Source organism: Myotis brandtii, unplaced genomic scaffold, assembly GCF_000412655.1.
Source record: "Myotis brandtii unplaced genomic scaffold, ASM41265v1 scaffold165, whole genome shotgun sequence".
NCBI lineage: Eukaryota > Metazoa > Chordata > Mammalia > Chiroptera > Vespertilionidae > Myotis > Myotis brandtii.
In genome coordinates, this window is record NW_005356042.1 from 9,913,766 (window position 1) to 9,914,269 (window position 504).

Consider the following 504-nt stretch of genomic DNA (forward strand, 5'->3'; position numbering starts at 1 on the left):
TCAGAGATAAATATAAACTTTAAAAGATACATGGAGACTAAAATATTTAGGAGTCTCGTGGAGCCTCATCCATCATCCATCTTCCATCCATCCATCCGTCCTCCACCCATCCATCCAATACTGACTGAGCTGAGCCAGGGGCTGGGGGACACAGAGATGGAGGTGGAAGTCTAAAGGCAGAAATTGGAGGTAGGAATAGCCGTAGATGTGACTCTGTAAGGGCTCCCACGACGCTGAAGTAGAGGAGTTGGGCACCTGGGGGAGATTCATGGAGTGAACCTGCAGCCCCAACACAGGTGAGGGTGGGCGAGAACCCTGCGCACCATAGAGAGGCCAGGACCTCCGGGCTTCCTAGAGAGGCCAGGAAGTGGCTCTAGGAGGCCCGTTGGAAGGCTTGGGAGCCGTCGAGACGGGCTGGTACCCGGCACACTGGAGGTCTGCCCTCCCCGTTTCTCGCTGTTGCGGCGCCGTCCGCAGTCGCTGTGAGTGGGCCGGGTCGAGAAG

General features: G+C 56.9%; 1 protein-coding gene across 2 annotated transcripts in view; it reads left to right on the forward strand.

Moving 5' to 3' along the window:
- Nucleotides 1-393: 393 nt before the first annotated feature.
- Nucleotides 394-504, forward strand: part of SDR42E1 (short chain dehydrogenase/reductase family 42E, member 1) — a 28,404-nt gene continuing 28,293 nt past the window's right edge. Inside the window, exon 1 of one of the 2 annotated variants that reach the window (XM_005862578.2) lies at nt 394-435. The gene's annotated coding sequence lies outside the window, so the exon portion shown is untranslated. Of the gene's footprint in view, nt 483-504 lie in introns of both variants that reach the window. The other variant, XM_005862577.2, reaches the window with a different exon arrangement.